We start from the raw sequence: 20,185 nt of genomic DNA on the forward strand, positions 1-20,185 counted from the left end.
CTATGGGGCCTTGTGTTGGAATGAGATTTATCTGTGGTTGTGATGTTTTTCGATGAGGCAATTTTATTGCTATTTTTGTCATTGGAATTACTATTCTGCAAAGGTTTTGGAGTCCCAGGTATAGATGGTGGATTTGCCTTAGGGATACCAATCGTAGGCTTGGGGTGTTTCGGTTCTTTGGTAGACTGTGTTAAGTCACTTGGAGTGTGTGGTTTAGGGCAAGATATGCCCTTATGATCTTGAAGGATTTTATCGACATTCTCCCCCAATCTTTTGATCCTTTCAGTGAGAGGGAGGATCAGGGCCTTTATAAGGCGGTCAATATCATTAAGCAACCCTGCGTAACTAGGTACAGAAATTGAATTAAGGGTCATATCTTTCATGGGATCTACTGTCCCTACCTTATCAGGAATGGTGAGCGGAGTGTGTGACGAGTGTTTAGGAGGAGCAATTCTCTTTTTAATTGCAAGCTTCTTTCTTCTCTTCCTCGGTGGGAAGCCAGAGGAGGCTTTAGGGCGCTTGATGGAATCCCTAGGCGATGATATTAGAAGCTTTCCCTCAGGGATGCCCAAGGTGTGTTGGTCAGACCCAATTGGGGTGAAAACAGGAGAGGGTATATTTTTATCATAAAGAGGGGCTGGTTCCGTTGAGGGAGTGCTTAAGTCTATGGTCTGAGTGTCAGTTGCCTGGGAGTGAATGGAGTCAGAAATAATAATAATGTCCTTCTGGTCAGGAGATTTCGTCTGAAAAATGAGGGGGATGTCTTCTATGAGGGTAGAAGTGTTAATGTGATCTATGGGTGTAGTTAGATCCATTAGGGGTGTTATAGCTGCATCGTGGGGCTGAAGAGGTCTTAGCTTTAACTTTTCGATGGAGAGACGTCGCCCTGCGCGTTTCTCTGCAAGTGTGAGCTCCCTGTCGACATCGCTCTTTATTTTAGCAAAAAATGTATCCAGTGGTCCTAAAATAGGAGACCCTGGGGTAGCTAACCCCTGAGTTGCCTCAGAGGTAGACATCTCAGTGGGCGAATAAAACAGGGGGCAGAAGTGGCAGTCGCTAATTATATGAGCAGGTAGGGGACACTGTGATAACAAAACACGAATCTATGTTTCGAAAATAGGGGTACCACAATAAGAAATGCAAGGTCCTGCAAGAGGGTCCGGTTTTGAGGCTACAGAGGCAAAGAGAGTAGGCCCGGCCCGGCCTCCTTCGGCCCCTGACGGCCACAGACGACCCACCCTTGTCCCGGGCTTCTCCCGGCGCCCTCCCGCGCGCTCCCGCACGGCGGGAGCGATACTTCCTTTATGTAGCTGTCCAATTAACTAGCGGGTGGGCGGGGCCGGCAGGGAGAGCAGCCCAGCTGGTCCAGGGGCGCGCAGGGACTCCTGGTCCTCGGAGTCCCCGCAGTTGCTCGCAGCCCTGCCGGTCAGTGAGAGTTAGCCCCCTTGTCAGTTTCTTGAGTCCGCTTCAAGCCGCGCTGCGGGACCCGCGAAGCAGGTCCGGCGAGGCGTCGCGGCAGGAGCAGGCTCCCTTACAGGCAGGAGCAGGCTCCCTTACAGGGGTTTGGCGTGGCAGCAGGAGCAGGCTCCCTTACAGGGGTTTGGCGGCGTCCTCGAAGTGCTCAGCGTTCCAGGAGGGAATCCGCTGTATGCCCGGTGAAATCGCTTTTTGACGCTGAGGGCGGGTGGGCGGGGCCGGCAGGGAGAGCAGCCCAGCTGGTCCAGGGGCGCGCAGGGACTCCTGGTTCTCGGAGTCCCCGCAGTTGCTCGCAGCCCTGCCGGTCAGTGAGAGTTAGCCCCCTTGTCAGTTTCTTGAGTCCGCTTCAAGCCGCGCTGCGGGACCCGCGAAGCGGGTCCGGCGAGGCCTTACAGGCAGGAGCAGGCTCCCTTACAGGCAGGAGCAGGCTCCCTTACAGGGGTTTGGCGTGGCAGCAGGAGCAGGCTCCCTTACAGGGGTTTGGCGGCGTCCTCGAAGTGCTCAGCGTTCCAGGAGGGAAGTAAGGAATATAAGAGCTTACCACTGCCCGCCACTACCGTGGCAACCCGCAAAGCAGTTTGGTCCGGCACTTGCACCGCCTCCTCCCCAGGGCTTTCCTCCTCCACCTCCGCGCTGAGCCCAGCACCAGATGTTCCACCTACAAAGTACATTTAAGAATGTTAGATGTCATAGACATACACCACTCACTAGTATTTTGTCTAGGAATGAAGAAATGTGAATACAGAAACCAATCTAATAATTTGTGACTGTCTACTCTAAATTAAAAATGTCCCTTTTTCCAGGAAAGGGTGTTGTCTTGCTGCATTTTTTGGCACAACTGATGAATGCTTGCTTTTTAACACGCACCATTTTTCTCATAACAGACAGAAGCTTCCCTTCTAAGAACAAATCATCATAACTAGGACAAAGGGACCAATGATTCAGCACCAAAAAGAAAAATGAAAGTTCAAACCAGGTGAGGGCTCGGCTCTCCCACAATAAATGTGTGAAATAAAAAATCACTATAAGCACTTTTCCATTTTTAATCAACCGTTTATGTTTTATGACGAGCTTGATTTTAATAAATATTTTTACTTTTAATAAAGCTTTAAAACTTAAATAGACTCTGTGGTTTTTGGTCATGAGTGAATGAGCAAAAGGTTTTGCAATTTGCAAGCATGAGTCCGTGCCTCTGACACTTCTGGACTCTGACTCAGTACTCTTGTCATGCGTTGGATAATCATCATTGGGGATCAATCATCGATGAATTCGGGAGCTAAATGACTCTGCCACACTATCTAGTAAGTAAGGAGATTGGGGGTTCTTCAAAGTCTGATATCACTAAGGTATGTGGAAAGTCTACCTGTGCCTATTATAATTGATAAACAATGCACTATTTAGTGTCCATAGTTCTGTTTGTGCAGATTTGTCCCTGCAACAGTAGTAGTATGGATTGTCCTCCTATCCAAACCAAAAGTAAAGTAGTATCTTATTCTTTCTTGGTGGTCCTTCACCTTTTTATTGTTGGTAATTGTCAAAGCATAAACATTTAGAAGACTTGAAAAGACATTATGGACAATCCCAGAGGACTGCACTCAGTGCATAGAGCTATTTCTGACTAGAATGGGAGTTTCGTTTTACACCTGTTGCCAAATGTGCAATCTTAGTTAGCTACACAGACAGACTAATAAGAATAATCTAGTAATACCACAGGGAGTCATAGTCGAGGTAGGATAAGAATTTAGATACAGTCTACAAGAAGATCAAAGACAATTTTAAAAAAATCGAATGAGGAACGCTAGGAAAAAATAGGTACTCTATATTAAAATTAACTTACCGGGGCCAGCAAAGGAGCCATCGCCTGACCGATCCTGGCCTTGTTCAGCAGCAGCCGCCTCCAATGCCCTCTTGCCCCTGGGGGGAGCTGATGTACAACATGAAAGAAAGAAAGACCAGAAAACATGGATGATATTTGTCAACCAAATCAAACATTTCAAAAGAACAATAACAAAATATTTTGGCGAAATAGCAAATAGACAACTATTTCACGGGATATATTGACCTATCTCATGTGGTCTACTACGATATTAGTATTGCTTGATTTGCGGACCGTCGACTTGGAAAGTTATGTAACTCACTAAACAGACTACTAAAAAGGTTCGCCTAGGACTGGCAGGCAGCAGTCCGCAGCACGCAAAGTGACAGACAGAGTCCATCATGATTGCAGATCAGCGACAACACTAAAAAGTTTCCTACTACATTAACCAGTCATTAAAATACGCAAACTATCAATCCACCACCACTATTTCTTCTTATTGCCAGGTGTACAAAGGAAGAACTGGACTTGAGTCTGTAGGGGCAGATTTACAAGCCCCTTGCGGCACTTTTGCTCCATTGTTGCGTGACTTTTGTGACGCAGCGGCAGAACGAAAGAGGTGCCATGGTGCGGCGCATATTAACAATGTGACGGATATAAGATGCATCACGTTGTAATGCCCTGCGCCATCAGGGGGCTTTCCGGCGCAAGGGAGGGCGTTCCTGCGCAGGAACGCATCCTAAAAGTGGCTGAGGGAAATCTACAAGATTTCAATCAGTCACTTTTAGGACAATGATGCGTGACTCAAACCCTGCGCCTGCTTGAAGCAGACGTATGGCTTGACGCAGCATTGGGGAGATAGGGCACCCCAGAGCATTGCTGGAGCTGCGCCATCGTTGCGACGCAACTCCAGCAATGCGCCGCCTTTACGGCACAGATGCGTAACGCTTCGGTGACGTTTTGGGCCCATGGTGCACCGCATTGTAAATACGGCGCACCATGGGTGGTGGTGGCATGGTGCACAATTCCTGACGCATCCCTGCTACTTTGCAGGGATGCGCGGTAATTAAAAATCTGACCCTTAGTGTCTAGCATTACGCAGTTCTTTAAACTACACTCATACATAATTTCTCAGGTCAATGAAATTAACACAAAATCGAAAACAAATAAGCACAGTAGCAACGCTACTGAGAAGGAGAGCAGTGCACCTGAAATGCACAGAAGATTTTGAAATATAATTTACCTACAATGTAATCAGCAGCATTATTGCTCTTGGTAAAAAACAAAAATTTGCAATATAATAACACACAGAGCAGGAGAAAACAGAGTAGTGAAGAAATAGCTACTACTACTCACCAAGGCCGGGGATCACAAGGCCGAGCAGGTCGATCAAGTCGCGTTCCCGGTCCAGGAGATCCGTCCAGCAGTGGGTGGCCTGGTTGGGAGTGAGCTGGACCCGAGAGTGTTGGTACATGGCCCGGCACACCTTCTCCCACCGCTTCCGGCGCTCCCGGATCCCGTACCCGCTAGCGATATTGCCGCCTGCCATGATGGTCCTGGGGAGGCGGCGCTGAACATAAAAAACTTGTGCGGCCACCTCATCCGCGCTGAAGATCTCCCGGGCTGTGACCTGCTCCCCCCTAAAACGCCCACACTCTTCCCCTTCTCAGGATGCTTCCCGGCTCCCTTTACCATGGTCTGGGCAGAAAGGAAGGTAAATAATAAAGAAGAAATAGAATAGAGAAGAAGAAAAGAGAAGAGTTTAAAAAAGTAGTTTAAAATTAACCAAAAGTAGCAGAAAACACAAAATATAGAGCTAGAAAAATAGAGGGATAGATAATAAGTAAAATAGATTAAAAAAACCTTCAAACAAGCAAAGGATGGCAGAGATTCAGAGAGGATACAGAAAGCATGCCCAGAACCATAGCAATGAATGAGAAACAAGATGGCCGCGCCCGTTCACGACCGCGTGGGTAAGTTCGCGCAAGATTTTCCTCGCGACCACACGCGAACTTGTACTAGCGAGCCGCACACTTTGCGAGAATACACATCGCGCCCGGAAAAGGAAATACGTCATGCAAACAAGATGGCCGCGCCCGTGAACGACCGTGAGGGTAACTTCGCGCCGTTGCGCTACAAGCGGCTCGCTAAAACACACAAAACCTTGCGAACTAACACGCCGCAAAAAAACAAATCGCATATTCGCACGAATTTGCGGCTTCCGAATTCGATCCCGCGCAAATTCGCGCTCCGCGAATCCCGCGAAATTGCAGAAAAACGAGTTTTGCAAAACTGAAAGCACTCAGCAGGTGCAAAAGTTCAAACTCATCATTAGTAACCATTCCCTGTAGTGCTTCCTGAGGGGCCCCTCCAGAGTTCAGAGTTCAGTTGCCTACTTGCAACTATTCTATGACCCTGCTCTGACCCTCACAGCAGGCTCATAGAATAGCTACAAGTAGGCCACAAAGGTCCTGTGAAAAAAAATTGCACTGCAACAGAAAGCAAATTACAGATAAGGAAGCAGGTGCCAGACTGGAAGTTTAAATTCAGTGACACATTAATCAACCCCAAATTAATTCATGTCAGTTGAAGCAGGGCAGGTGTGCTTGCTTTTCACCCCCATAATCTACAGTGATGAACCAGAGGGTGGCAGTGATGTACCAGAGGGTGGCATCGGTGAACCAGAGGGTGGCAGTGGTGAAACAGAGGGTGCTGTGAACCTGTGATGATGAACGAGACGTAGAAACAACATAGTCACGGCCGTTGCGAGCCGACAAGTAAGTTCGCAATTGTGAACTGGTACAAAACCCTTGCGAACTAGCAGAAACCATTGCGAACACAAAAAAAATTAAAAATCCGCAAATTCGCGAGAGTTCGCGGATTTTGCGGATTGCTAATTAGCAAATACGCAACTTTGCGAACCGCGAATTCGCAAAATTTGCCCATGCTTACTCCCACTCCACTTGAATAGGTAGTGCATACACAAGGTACTGATAACCCCCCATGGACAACCTCGCAAATAGGACTGAGTTGAAAGAGACCCTTGTGCACTTCAGATAACTCCTTTAAAGTCAGTCCCCACATCAAAAGAACTTTTGGGCATAAGTCATGAGGCTCTGACCCTCCTAAAGCAGACACTGAGTGAGACTTGTAACCAGATGCTACTGGCTCTTCATCTGCATATTGCCAGAAGGACTGCTGTGCTACCAGGAGGGACTGTCACTTTGCTACCTAATTTGCTGCATTAGCCTGCTGCTTGCTGAGTGATGTCGGGCAGGAGAGACAGCCACTCCACAACCTGCTTTCATGTGCTAGTCTGCAGCCTGCTACCTTTTGTTGTGCTACAAGTGTTCTCTGGCTTGTTGGCTAGACCCTATTCCTAAAAGTCTTACGGTCATAAAAGACTGTTTTTGACATAACGGTGAAGCCGTGGGACTCAGAGTCTGGCATCTCAAATCTTCTCAGATTCTGCGCTTCCCCTTTAGACCAGCACTCCATGTTGGGAGGCCAACACTCTGTACCCTCCAAATCTGTGCCTTTTAAGCAGAGACTCCAGACAAGAGCCAATCTGCTCTGTGCAAAGTTACCAGAGTGTGAGCAAAGGCAACATTTTAGTGTGGTTATTACCGGGATTGGGTGCATACCTCAGCCAACCAGCAATTCCATTTCCCGTTGGGATGTATGTCCAAAATGTGATTGTATAATTCTCTTAAAGTAACAAGAATATATCACAAAGCACTACGGGCATTAGTGACGCCAGTGCATAACGTTTTCGTGCTCTTTATATTATCTATACAAGATTCGGTATCAAAAACGGAGGTTAAGAAGTGGGCGCAATAACCTTTAATCGATAATTAGATCTCATTATATTTTAAGCATTGTGAATATAATAGGGTGAACCACAGGCTTGTGCGGTGACAATGCAAATCATTAACATATCCTATACTGATTACACACCCATCGGTATTGTGATTATCGGTTGGAAGCGTGTGCAACATTTATTTTTTTGGGGCACAGATTATGTGTTTATTTTATCACTGTATATGCCATACTCAGAATGTGTGTTTGATGAAATACCTATAGAGGGATGAGTCCCTTGCTCACTTGGCCACTGGATTCAAGATAGCCTGGCTGATGAGGATTATGAATCCGAAACCGGTCCCAGGGTGCTTGTTTCCGGTCCAGGGAAGACATGGCTTGGCAGTTCGGGCTGGACTGTTCCCATGAGGCACAGGGTCAGACTGATTTGCATATGGCCATGTCTGAACTGGGGTGGCTGAGTGAGCTAAAGAATGGTGATGGATTAAACCCAGATCAGTTGACGTGAGTCCCTTGCTCACTTGGCCACTGTATTCAAGATAGCCTGGCTGATGAGGATTATGAACCCAAAACCGGTCCCAGAATGCTTGTTTCCGGTCCAGGGAAGACATGGCTTGGCAGTTGGGGGTGGACTGTTCCCATGAGGCACAGGGTCAGACTGATTTGCATATGGCCATGTCTGAACTGGGGTGGCTGAGTGAGCTTAAGAATGGTGATGGATTAAACCCAGATCAGTTGACTGGGGGTGAGTGTTTGATTTGCTCAAACGCTCCGTCCATCATCCCCATTTATATCGCTTTGATGGCCCTAAGTTGGCAGGGTATGCTCAGACGTGAGTTACTTGCTTACTTGGCCACTGGATTCAAGATAGCCTGGCTGATGAGGATTATGAATCCGAAACCAGTCCCAGGGTGCTTGTTTCCGGTCCAGGGAAGACATGGCTTGGCAGTTCGGGCTGGACTGTTCCCATGAGGCACAGGGTCAGACTGATTTGCATATGGCCATGTCTGAACTGGGGTGGCTGAGTGAGCTAAAGAATGGTGATGGATTAAACCCAGATCAGTTGACTGGGGTGAGTGTTTGATTTGCTCAAACGCTACGTCCATCATCCCCTTTTGTATCGCTTTGTTCACCCTAAGTTGGTAGGGTATGCTCAGACGTGAGTCCCTTGCTCACTTGGCCACTGTATTCAAGATAGCCTGGCTGATGAGGATTATGAATCCAAAACCGGTCTCAGGATGCTTGTTTTCGGTCCAGGGAAGACATGGCTTGGCAGTTCGGGCTGGACTGTTCCCATGAGGCACAGGGTCAGACTGATTTGCATATGGCCATGTCTGAACTGGGGTGGCTGAGTGAGCTAAAGAATGGTGATGGATTAAACCCAGATCAGTTGACTGGGGTGAGTGTTTGATTTGCTCAAACGCTCCGTCCATCATGCCCTTTTGTATCACTTCAAGATGGAAGGCATCCATCTTCTGAGAGATCTTCTTCGAGAAGGGAACTGGATGGTCCGTCTCGATCTGAAGGATGCTTATCTATTGATTCCCATTTACGGTCCTCATCGGAGGTTCCTGCAGTTCCAGTGGCAGGGGAGTTGGATCGAGTACAACGTTCTCCCGTTCGGCCTCTCGTCTGCACCTTGGTGCTTCACGAAACTTCTGAGGCCTGTAGTAGAATCTCTGCAAACCCAGGGTGTTTGTCTGATCATCTATCTGGACGTCATTCTAATCATGGTACATTGCCCTCGGTTGTTGAAGACACACTTAGAATTGTCCATCACTCTTTTACAATCGCTGGGTTTTCTAGTGAACCCTCAGAAATCTGTCTTCCTTCCCTCTCAGTCGATCGACTTTCTGGGTTTCTGAGTCAATTCTCTCTCGCCAACTCCTCTTGCCCAATCAGATGATCCGATCCATCAAGAGGGAATTGAATTTAGTTTTATCCAGAGTGTGTTGTTGAGGTATATAGCTCGGATTGTCGGTCTGTTAGCCTCTTCAATTCAGACGATTTTCCCGGACCCTCTTCATTACTAGGCACTTCAACATTTAAAGATCCGTCATCTCCAGAATGGGCTCCGCTATTCAGATCTGGTTCCTCTTTCAGAGGAAATGAGGTGGGAGAAACTATGGTGGTTGGAGCACATGGAGTCCTGGAATGGACATGCCCTGTTCGGAGCATCCCCGGATGTGATCATAGAATCCGACGCCAGTCTGTGGGGATGGGGAGCACGTTGCGGTCAAATATCGATGGGAGGCCGGTAGTCTTAGGAGGAGTTATTGCTTCATATAAATTGCCTGGAACTTCTGGCGGGGTCTTTTGCGATCCGTTGTCTATTTCCGCCCCAGACCAACTGTTGCATTCTCCTCCGCATGGACAATGTTTCAGTGGTTCGGTATGTCAACAATTTGGCCACTATAGGTGTGGCAGGGTATACTCAGACATGAGTCCCTTTCTCACTGCTCCATCAGGATTCAAGCAAGCCGGGCCGAAGAAGGCTGAAATGCCAGAAACCGGTCCCCGGTAGCTTGTCTCCTTTCTGGTGAAGAATTGGCTTGGTAGTTTAGTCTGCCCTGTTCCCATGATGCACTGGGCCAGGGACAGACTGATTTGCATATAGCCAGGTTCTGAGCTGGGATGGGGCAGTGAGATAAATAACGGTGATGGGTCAAGCCCTGATCTTTGGACTGGGTAAGAGTGGTCTGTTTAACTCAGACACTCTGTTCATCACCACCCCCTTTTTGTAAATCATTCTTGGAGACCTGGCAGTCCAATTCTTCTTTATCCCACAAGCAACTTTTAGCGAAATTGACTATGTTACTGTGTCTTGTTTCTTGCAAACGCGTTTCTGATGTTCGTGCTCTGGACCTGGCAGGTCGTAGTTTCTCACCGGAAGGTGCTACTTTTCATATCTCCAGACGCACTAAGTGTAATACGTCTTCAGTTACCTATCCATCTTTTCCCAATAATCCAAAACTTTGTGTGGTTCAATGTGTTATGTTATGTTAAATGACACTTATTGAGCGCACTAACACCCGAGGGTTTCTTGGCGCTTACTGGGAGGACAACTGAGGTGAGGGCAAGGAGAGTTTATCCTGACAGAGTGAAAAGAAAAGTTTTGAGGGATTTCCTGAACTGAAGAAGAGAATTACTGGATTTAATGGCCAGAGGAAAGGAGTTCCAAAGTTTGGGGGCCGACGAGGCAAATCGACGACCTCCAAACTTATTAAGTTTGAATTTAGGAGTGACGACCAAATGAAGGGAAGCTGAACGGCGGGAGCGTGCAGGTTGATACAAGGTGACCAGAGATTTTATAAACGCGGGGCAGGGACAGTGAAGGGATTTGAATACCATGCAGCCCATCTTGAAGGCAGCTCTCTCCTTCACTGGCAACCAATGAAGCTCGCGGAGCAAACGCTTCGCGGATTGCCACCTAGGGATCTTAAATATCAGGCGGGCTGCCTGGTTCTGTACAACCTGAAGACGATGTAGGAGAGCTCGTGGAAGTGCATGGTAAAGGGAGTTAGAAAAGTCAAGGCGCGATAAGACAAGGGACATGACGACCTGACACAGAGCCGCATGTGGGAGTAGGTGTCTGATCTTCTGGATCTTTCGAAGTTGGAACATGCACGAAGAGATCGTGGCCCCTACTTGAGCTTTAAGCGACAATTCGCGTCGATCGTCACCCCCAGACTCTTGACGGCCTTGAGTGGTGTAGGAGGGGGACCCAAAACGGGGGGCCAGAACTGCGGACCCCAGTGTACAGCACTGGAACCGGGGAGAAGTAGCTCGGTCTTTCCAGGATTTAATTTTAGCTGATTCAAATTCATCCATTGTTGGATATGAGTCATAACGGCATGGAAGTTGTTGATTGCCTGGGGAGAATCAAGGGGGAAGATGAGCTGCAAATCGTCAGCATAATTGAAGACGGTAACGTCCCAATTATGAAGAGAATGAATCAGGGGACGGAGATAAAGATTAAACAATAGCGGGGAGAGAGAGGAACCTTGAGGGACACCACAGGTGATTGGGGATTTTGATGCGGTGAAGGGGCCAAGGCGTACAGCTTGTGATCTTCCTGTCAGGAATGACTCCACCCACCTAAGGGCTGCGCCCTGAATGCCAGCCTGTCCGACACGGTGGAGAAGGATGTCATGATCCACCGTGTCGAACGCGGCAGATAGATCCAAAAGGACCAGCGCCTGTGGTCTCTTGGCATCTGCATTCCCTCTTAAAGTGTCCATAACTGCCAGGATAACAGCTTCCGTGGAGTGGGCTGGCCTAAAGCCAGCCTGATTAGGCTCAAGGAAGCGAGAGCTCTCGATGAAATTGGAGAGACACCCGGTGACATGGGCTTCGAGCAGTTTGGAAAAATAAGGCAGCAGGGATATTGGGCGATAATTAGAAGGTTCAGCCGCATCAGCCCCTGGCTTCTTCAGAAGCGGCACAAGAATGGCTTCCTTGAAGGAGCCAGGGACTGTGCCAGAGGTGAGCGAAGTATTCAGGAGAGGCAGTATGCATTCCGGCAGCTCAAGACAGACATCCCGGAGCATCATTGGAGGACAATGGTCGTCCGGGGAGCCAGATTTCACGCGATTGGCTAATTTCGCTAAGGTAGGGGGGTCTAAAATAGGTAGCAAGGTGAGAGATGAGCAATTGTTCGGAGAAGTATCAAGAGGAGGTAACGGTAGTGGAACCGAGGTGATAGAATCTTTGATCTTGATAATCTTCTCGGTGAAGAAAAGATTGAGGGTCTCGCAGGTCTCTTTGGTCGGGAGTTGGGCTGGGAGGGTCCTATCATCCGTGGTCAGTTCGTTCATGATCCTGAACACCTCACAGGATTTGTTGGTGGCTGAGAAAATTCTGTCGGAGATATGCTCAGATTTGCCTGAGAGGATAGCTAATTTATATTCTCTCCGAGCTGTTACATATTTCTGTCTGGATGACAGGGAATAGTCTCGCCTCCAGATGCGTTCTGATTGACGCACCTCCAGTTTTATTTTCTTGAGGTTTTCCGAGAACCACCGGTTAGCGTTCAGATGTCTAGTGCGGGGAAACTTAATTACTGGGGCAAATTGATCACTGGCCCTTTTTAACCAACCTCGGATGTTAGTGTCAATCCTGTTGACATCGTCAACAGGGGAGGTGGTTGGACGAGTAGAGGCCAGGGTGGCTAAGAATCCCTTGGAGTCATAATTGTTCCATTTGCGTGCGGAGCCGCCGGCCATCAAGGGGGCCCTTGCACGCCCACTGAGAGTGATAGTCGTCTCGACTATATAGTGGTCTGACCATACACATGGAGACGTGGAAGGTGGTGAAAGGGATAAATTCAAAGTCCAGATCTGATCTAATATATGGCCTTTTACATGTGTGGGTGAGATAACATGCTGACTCATGGTCAGGCTGGTCAGAGTCTCGGATAGCGCTGTGGCTTGTGGCCCAGCTTTATCGTCATTGAACCAATGATTAAAGTCCCCAAATAGGGCGAACGTAGAGACTGAAGGCAAAAGAGCAGTCAGATGTTCGCATAGTTTCTCGGCAAAATCCGGCATGGAGCGGGGGGGGCGATATAAAAGGGCAAAAGAAAAAGCCCCAGCTTCCGTACCCAGGTTAATGACCAAGTTCTCTACATGTGGGAGCTCAAATGATGACGAGGAAATGAGATGGAATCGTTTAGAGACAATTGCCGCTACCCCCCCGCCGGGATGATCGGCGGTCCGGTCAGCATGAAGGATGAAATACTCTGGAGGGAGGGCTGCTAGGATGTCAGGGAGGGAATCCTCTGTGAGCCAAGACTCGGTCAACAGAAGTAGGTCAGGCTTTTCTTGGATTAGCAGGGTGAAGATATCTACTTGGTGTCTGACCATAGAGCGGGTATTTAGAAATAGTACCCGAATTGTGTAATGGCTCGGTGCAGGAGTAATCTGGGGAGTAAGGGGATCGTGTTGGGGGGGGTTGCATAGAATGTCAAGTGCAGTGAGTTTTCCCCTGGTGGCTGAGGGGAGAGCCAGTCCGGGTGAGTTGAGGTCCATCAAGTGTCTGGCCGTGTATGAGATAAAATGGCCAGCATCCCCTGCCCCTTGCCCCGGCCAGTCGCGGACGGGCGCAGACGGGCTTAACTCTGGCGCAACTCCGGCGCGCCTACAACGCGCCCGCTGCGCTCGTCCGCTGCGCTTCCGAAAAATGCACATGTTTATAGGGCGGGGGCAGGTTGCGGTGGATGTGGCCTCAGGTGGGCGTGTCCCGTGGCTGGGCGTGTGTGATGGCGGCAGAGGATAGTCTGCACTTCTCCCCTACAGCGCTAAAATCCGCTGTTGTGAGGGTGCCAGCACAGGTAAGAGCGGGTGCCTACAACTCAAGAAAGTGCAATTTAAAAGAGATGCTGTCAAGTATAAAAAAGAGCGGGTCTCTCGAGCGAAGCAAACTACTCCCGGCTGAGCCTCAGGAGGTTCCAGTAATTAATTAAGCGCCGCTAGTATTCAGCGCGCTTTTAAGATGTATGCGGTGGGCGTGGCCTCAGGTGGGCGTGTCCCGTGGCTGGGCGTGTGTGATGGCGATGTGTTAAGGATTAGGAGGTGAGTACTGCTCCTTTTCGTCAAGATATGCGGGTCAATTGTTGATTGCTCTGCAGAAGCCTTTTTGTCCTGTGACCCCAGCTACATTGGCCCATTGGGTGCGATGGCTCATGAATGAGGCTGGTATTGATACTTCCAAATTTGGTGCTCATTCAGCACGTGGGGATATGGCTTCCAAAGCTTTTTCAATTGGGGTGACTCTAATTGACATCATGAAGGCCGCTGATTGGTCATCTGATTCTATGTTCAAATCTTTTTATTATAAACCAATTGCAAATATTGCTTCTGTTGTGGTGGATCAGCTTTAAACAAGCATATTCTGAGCCTCCGGTCCTGACATAGAATTCAAAATCTGCAAACATACGTGACAAGAATTTTCAATTCTATTAAGGACACCGAAGCGAGGATTATCCCACCCATATTTCTGCATTTCGCATGAGTTGACTTTGTTTTTGATTATTGCAAATTGCATATTGTACTTTGTTTCTTCTTGTTTTTTCCCCCCCTGTTTGATGGCATCTTTCCAAAATAAGGGAAGTGTGCATTACGGTTCTCTATCTCTTTTCAGGTTCTGATCCTAAATAAAGGCTTCTGTCCAGCCCGGTTTGGCCTGCCTGATGGTCATCTTCAGATTCCTATTCCTCTACGACTGCAAGCATCCGGCTTTTCAATGCAGTGGATTTTTGTTTGCCGCTGGTTATTTCCTTCTTCCAAGATCTACATATCGGACTGGCCATTTTTCATTTGAACTGTTTTGAGTCCCCAAAGAAAGAGGATATGGTATTCTCAGTGGGGCATTTTATACTGGTTATTCTATGGTTGCCACGTGATACCCTAAGTACTCATGGGTATTGTAGTTGTTTTTTTCTTACTGTTTTCTAATTGGCTGCTGAGCATTTCTAATAAAGAAAGGAGAAAGCATAATCCTCGCCTCCGTGTCCTTAATAGAATTGAAAATTCTTGTCACGTACGTTCGCAAATTTGGAATTTTTATTTTCTGGCTGCCCTTAGACTTACAACCTAAATACACCACATGCTTGTTCTGAGACTCTCTGCCCACTAAAACTCAACTGCTGAGAAAATCCAAAAAGCACCAATCTGCACTCACTCAGAAGGACAAGGGCTGGTCTCGATACATCCTCTTGTAACGAGCCTCACCAGTGCATTTTTCAAAGTTCTATATTCACTTCTTAGTTTGGTGGTGTATAAGATGCAATCTAAATGCCCTCTGCGGGCGAAAGGGAGTAAAATAAGGAAATTACTTTTACACAGAGGTGAGAAGGAGTCATAAGAATGAGACCGAAGGAGGACAGGCCAGGGAGAGTGGAATAGAAGGTAATACATAGGACATAAAGAAGGTGAGAGAAAAGGGAGCCTTAGGTATTAGGACGTAAAATGAAAGCAAGAGAGACAGCGCGAGTGAGCAGATGGGAGCTTCAGTGGCAAGGGATAGAAAAAGAGGGCTATAGGGGGACAGAACTGGAATGGAGACTGCCTATGGAACGGAGACAGCGTGGAGCTGCAAAGCAGCGTGAACAGGAGAGAGCTAGAAGCTAGGGCGGCGTAGAGTAGGATAGGGGACGGTCAGAGGGGATCACGAAAAGGGAGAGAGGCGCTCGAGAGGCAAACACACGCAGAAGGGGAGGGCTGAGAGGAGGGGCAGAGCGGGCCAGGAGGGGGCGTGTAACCAACCCGGAGGAAGCGAAAATGGCAGCAAAATTACAAAAAAATGCAACCTTTGACGAAGCAGCAGTAGGAGCGTGAGGTGGCAGCGCGCGGCGGTGACAGTGGCAGTGGGTGCGCGAGGACAGCAGGTCGCAGAGGCACCGCGAGGCTGCAGCGGGCGGCTCTGGATGCAGACGCCGGGTCTTCTCCAAGCCATCCCTGCAGGGCGGGCGCCGCTCCCGAGGCTTCAGGCTGCTCACACGGTGAGTGCCGCTCGCGCTGGCGCCACTGAGAGCTGCAGGGATCCTGGTTCGCTTCTCAGGTGCAAATGCGCAGTTCATTCATGCATCAGAAAATACCTTTATGCAAGGCTCTGTAGGGGAAAGGGTGCACGCCTCCCACCTGCGCCTGATATCACTAATTTTAACTTCGCAAGGCTGGCATGTGTGCTGTGTGTACCCGATAGGGCAACCCGCGCCTGGTAGTTAGTACGAAATAATGCACCGCAATCTTGATGTGCAAGGCGTGTTTTTTTTTTTATCCCGTGTGCAGCTGCGCACAATAAAAACACTAGAGTCTGGTGGCTGCATGTTTTTGCCGTCCTGTGGTATCAGTTGCTGCCCCTACAGTCATCATTGTGTTAAGACTCCTGTCACCACTCTCTTGCGCCATGCGTACCCTCTCCTTTCCCTCCTGCAGGGACGGCATGCCTCAGACCTGCGAGCTTCCACGCAGACGCCGCTCTGAGCGCCCAGACTGCTCTTCCCCAGCCAGGGGTGGTCTTTTTGTTGTGCTCCCTCCCTCCCCGCGTCTATGCATGCTGCTTTGGCAGCTGGGAAAGAGCGCGCTGTGAGCCTCATACACAGACCAGCGAGGCTGCACGTGTGTCTCCCTCTACCTCTCATGCACGTGCTGGCATCTGACAGCAGGCGATAGGCTGTTGTGCTGATTCCCACATGGCTGAAACTCGCTGTCATACTTATAACGGGGGAAACCTATCCATCTTTTCCCAATAATCCAAAACTTTGTGTGGTTCAATGTGTTAAGGATTAGGAGGTGAGTACTGCTCCTTTTCGTCAAGATATGCGGGTCAATTGTTGATTGCTCTGCAGAAGCCTTTTTGTCCTGTGACCCCAGCTACATTGGCCCATTGGGTGCGATGGCTCATGAATGAGGCTGGTATTGATGTTTCCAAATTTGGTGCTCATTCAGCACGTGGGGATATGGCTTCCAAAGCTTTTTCAATGGGAGTGACTCTAATTGACATCATGAAGGCCGCTGATTGGTCATCTGATTCTATGTTCAAATCTTTTTATTATAAACCAATTGCAAATATTGCTTCTGTTGTGGTGGATCCGCTTTAAACAAGCATAATCTGAGCCTCCGGTCCTGACATAGAATTCAAAATTTGCAAACATACGTGACAAGAATTTTCAATTCTATTAAGGACACCGAAGCGAGGATTATCCCACCCATATTTCTGCATTTCGCATGAGTTGACTTTGTTCTTGATTATTGCAAATTGCATATTATACTTTGTTTCTTCTTGTTTTTCCCCCCCTGTTTGATGGTATGTTTCCAAAATAAGGGAAGTGTGCATTACGGTTCTCTATCTCTTTTCAGGTTCTGATCCTAAATAAAGGCTTCTGTCCAGCCCGGTTTGGCCTGCCTGATGGTCATCTTCAGATTCCTGTTCCTCTACGACTGCAAGCATCCGGCTTTTCATCGCAGTGGATTTCTGTTTGCCGCTGGTTATTTCCTTCTTCCAAGATCTACATATCGGACTGGCCATTTTTCATTTGAACTGTTTTTAGTCCCCGAAGAAAGAGGATATGGTATTCTCAGTGGGGCATTTTATACTGGTTATTCTATGGTTGTCATGTGATACCCTAAGTACTCATGGGTATTGTAGTTGTTTTTTCTTACTGTTTTCTAATTGGCTGCTGAGTATTTCTAATAAAGAAATGAGAAAGCATAATCCTCGCCTCCGTGTCCTTAATAGAATTGAAAATTCTTGTCACGTATGTTCGCAAATTTTGAATTTTTATTTTCTGGCTGCCCATAGACTTACAACCTATATACAGCACATGCTTGTTCTGAGACTCTCTGCCCACTAAAACCCAACTGCTGAGAAAATCCAAAAAGCACCAATCTGCACTCACTCAGAAGGACAAGGGCTGGTCTCGATACATCCTCTTGTAACGAGCCTCACCAGCAGGGCTCGAGTCGGGGTACCACGCGGGTGGACGGCGTCCCCCCACTTATTTTACCGGGGGATGCCGTCCCCCCTGCCAAACAGCGGGACTTCACTCTTTGGCCTCTTTTCTTTTCTTTCTTCCCCCCCTTTGACTTTGACAAGCCAAGAAATATGGATATCACAAATGTACTGTATACAACTGCCAATGTATATGCCACTTTTATTTTTCAATAAAAAAAACTTTTTAAATAAAAAAAAAGAAGGTAAAACATAGGAAATAAAGAAGGTGGGAGAAAAGGGAGCCTTAGGTATTAGGACATAAAATGAAAGCAATAGAGACAGCGCGAGTGAGCAGATGGGAGCTTCAGTGGCAAGGGATAGAAAAAGAGGGTTAGAGGGGGACAGAACGGGAATGGAGACTGCCTACTATGGAACGGAGACAGCGTGGAGCTGCAAAGCAGCGTGTAGAGGAGAGAGCTAGAAGCTAGGGCGGCGTAGAGGAGGATAGGGGAGGGTCAGAGGGGATCACGAAAAGGGAGAGAGGCGCTCGAGAGGCAAACACACGCAGAAGGGGAGGGCTGAGAGGAGGGGCAGAGCGGGCCAGGAGGGGGCGTGTAACCAACCCGGAGGAAGCGAAAATGGCAGCAAAATTACAAAAAAATGCAACCTTTGACGAAGCAGCAGTAGGAGCGTGAGGTGGCAGCGCGCGGCGGTGACAGCGGGTGCGCGAGGACAGCAGGTCGCAGAGGCACCGGGAGGCGGCAGCGGGCGGCTCTGGATGCAGACGCCGGGTCTTCTCCAAGCCATCCCTGCAGGGCGGGCGCCGCTCCCGAGGCTTCAGGCTGCTCACACGGTGAGTGCCGCTCGCGCTGGCGCCACTGGGAGCTGCAGGGGTCCCGGTTCGCTTCTCAGGTGCAAATGCGTAGTTCATTCATGCATCAGAAAATACCTTTATGCAAGGCGCTATAGGGGAAAGGGTGCACGCCTCCCACCTGCGCCTGATATCACTAATTTTAACTTGGCAAGGCTGGCCAATGTGCTGTGTGTACCCTATAGGGCAACCCGCGCTGGTAGTTTGTACGAAATAATGCTCCGCAATCATGATGTGCAAGGTGTGGTTTTTTTTTGTGGTTTTTTTTACCCCGTGTGCAGCTGCGCACAATAAAAACACTAGAGTCTGGTGGCTGCATGTTTTTGCCGTCCTGTGGTATCAGTTGCTGCCCCTACAGTCACCCTGTCACCACTCTTGCGCCATGCGTACCCTCTCCTTTCCCTCCTGCAGGGACGGCATGCCTCAGCCCTGCGAGCTTCCACGCAGACGCCGCTCTGAGCGCCCAGACTGCTCTTCCCCAGCCAGGGGTGGGCTTTTTGTTGTGCTCCCTCCCTCCCCGCGTCTATGCATGCTGCTTTGGCAGCTGGGAAAGAGCGAGCTGTGAGCCTCATACACAGCCCAGCGAGGCTGCACGTGTGCCTCCCTCTACCTCTCGTGCACGTGCTGGCGTCTGACAGCAGGCGATAGGCTGCTGTGGTGATTCACACATGGCTGAAACTCGCTGTCATACTTTTAACGGGGGAAAGAATTTGTGCCCCCACGCGAGCGCCCAGTGTGTGTCCATTACCCACTTGGCAAGCCGTGTTATTCCCCATGTGCAATACACATGTTATGAATCACCTGTGTCGTCCTGCGTGATCCGGCGTGGCAGGGCTGGTCTCTGTTCTCTTCCAATGCTTGGTGTTTACCTGGAATTACTATGTTGTGTTTACAATTGTTCCCCTGCAAAACATGACGGATCTGTGATCTCCCTGCATATGCTTACCCTGCAGGTGACTGTCTCCTCCCTCCCTTACTTGACTGCATGTAAGGGCTGCTCAGTGTGTCTCATGCAGGATCGTCATGGTGCTCCTTCCTGTACATACTGTTTGGTCTCCTACATGTTCACGCTGTTTGCTTTTTCCATCCCACGTCTGCGAGAGTTGTCTGTACATTTTAATTGTGCGCGTACTGCGTGGGATGTGACGCGCTATTCATACATTGTGCTTGCTTTGATGTTGTTGCATGTGTTTAAGTTTTTAGCTGCGTAAGAATTCTTTCGTCGATGCCATGGACTTTATAATCCTAGTTCTTATCCGGTTTTATGATTGTAGCAAATGTCTGAATGAATTGACTTACATTTATCATCCTGCTTAACCTATTTTATCTTAACTGCAGTGGTTTTAATTAACTGCGCAAATAAAGATTTTCATCCAGCTACAACAGTGTGCTTGTTCAGAACTCCATCCTTTTGGTCGATGTTACTTTGGCCCGTCAGTTACATACTGTCTGTGCATACCCACACACACCCCAGACACGCAATTAACAAGGGATTGGCCTGTCTGAATCCCTCATTTAGCTCATGCAAGGGGTGATATGTCTGTGCCACCAACATCATTCATACACACGCCCTCTTTGTATGGTGCTCTTGCTGAAGTGTGCCAACCAGGGTTGTCCCTCTACTACCCCAAATAAAGTCTCAGTGCACAGAAGTTCCGTTTTTCAGCTGAGAATGTCCCACACCCCTGGAAGATGTTCGATGGCCCCTCACTGTATTCTTCCCCTCGCCACTAAGATCACACCTTCTGTGTATATCATTCAGGTTGAAC

At 48.6% G+C, this 20,185-nt stretch overlaps 1 protein-coding gene across 2 annotated transcripts in view; it reads left to right on the plus strand.

Annotated features, from left to right (window-relative positions):
* Positions 1-18,179: 18,179 nt before the first annotated feature.
* PRR5 (proline rich 5) overlaps positions 18,180-20,185 on the plus strand; it is a 583,537-nt gene continuing 581,531 nt past the window's right edge. The window contains exon 1 of one of the 2 annotated variants that reach the window (XM_086952735.1): positions 18,180-18,398. The gene's annotated coding sequence lies outside the window, so the exon portion shown is untranslated. The remainder of the gene's footprint in view (positions 18,399-20,185) is intronic. The other variant, XM_086952737.1, reaches the window with a different exon arrangement.

This window comes from Lissotriton vulgaris, chromosome 1_2, assembly GCF_964263255.1.
Source record: "Lissotriton vulgaris chromosome 1_2, aLisVul1.2, whole genome shotgun sequence".
Classification (NCBI taxonomy): domain Eukaryota; kingdom Metazoa; phylum Chordata; class Amphibia; order Caudata; family Salamandridae; genus Lissotriton; species Lissotriton vulgaris.